Genomic DNA, 1492 nt, shown 5'->3' with positions numbered 1-1492 from the left:
AGTTTATAACCAGGATTTGTTTTCTCTCAATCTTTTATGAATTTTGAACAGCGGTATACTACTGTTGCCTTTATTTGTACAGTGTTGTTTCCATTTTATGTAAAAATCCTTATTTTTATATTTTTCGTAATTTTCACTTCATCGGGATAGTGCAAAATGTATGTACTATTAACTACAAAAGCTTTAATATTGACGTCTTTGTCAATTTACTACCAAGTACAGCAAACTGCCGTGTTGTATATCTGTGATATATGTTTTCATAATTGTGGCTGCTTCATCCGAACTATTATACAAACAACATTAAATATCTTTCATACAAGTGGGGGTTATAGGTAGCCGAACAAACAGGCTTAACCTATCATATTTTCCTCCCGGGAAAGGCAAGTACCAAGTCAGGAATATAACTGACAGTTGTTTTTCACTCTTTCGATTGGTTGGTTGAACGATAGCGTTTGATTCTGTCAGTTTTTATGTATTTCCCCTTTTTAATTTACTTTTTTTTAACAACTCGGGCTGTTGATTGTATATCAAATACACGTGTAGAAGGAAACAGTTGATTCTTGAGGTGAACTTCGAAAATTTATTTTGTATTTTAATACCAAAAAAAGTCCTACTCAAAACGAACAAATCTTTAAAAATCACACTTTTCAGCAATCTCTTAATATTCATCATACTAATCAGAAAAAAACACATTTTTAAAATTCTCACTTGCATAATATACTACTGTTAATGATAATTATGATTTGAAGAACATTGTTTTAGAGAAATACATTCATGTTAAATGGTCCTCCAATTTAGCGTTTATACATAATGAGTAATTTCCTGGTTCACTTGCTAGTCAATATGGCGTGTTCTTATCTTCCAGAATGGGCACAGAAAAAAATGTGCCACTGGATGTTTGAGCAAACGAAAATCAATCAAATTCCTATTTAAGAATTGCATTGTATTTGATATGTTCATGTAAAAAGCAATTAACGACCTAAGAATTTTATCAATCATAGATTTTTCTATATTACAAAATCATACAAACCATAAAGACTGGATGTTAACTATCACGTAGAGAAGTGTTAAACAGATAACCTATGTATCTTAGCAAGCAAAGGTGTTTTCTTTAAAGCTTAATTTTATTAGCACTCCGTACCTTATCATTTTTATACCAGCAGCAAATTCAATTCTTTGAAAATATTGACTCTTCATCAATAATCGAATGTTCTGTATTATCACAACGCTACTAAATAGTATAAATGCTAGACTAGTATTTTTCTTAACAAGAGTATTGTAAAACCACAGCGCTATACTGGATAGTATAAATACTTGAATATGACAAAATGAAATTGGAATACTATATTTGAAAAGTCTTTAGTGAAATTGCATGCCTTTGTATAATTGCTGGCGTCATTGCTTTTAGATCCTACATATATATTTTTTTAACGCGTATTTGATAATCACTGTGTAGATGACTAATTACAGGTGTTATCTTAGTTGTAAAGAA

Source organism: Mytilus edulis, chromosome 9 (genome assembly GCF_963676685.1).
Source record: "Mytilus edulis chromosome 9, xbMytEdul2.2, whole genome shotgun sequence".
NCBI classification, from domain to species: Eukaryota; Metazoa; Mollusca; class Bivalvia; order Mytilida; family Mytilidae; genus Mytilus; species Mytilus edulis.
Note: the sequence above shows the minus strand (reverse complement) of the source record.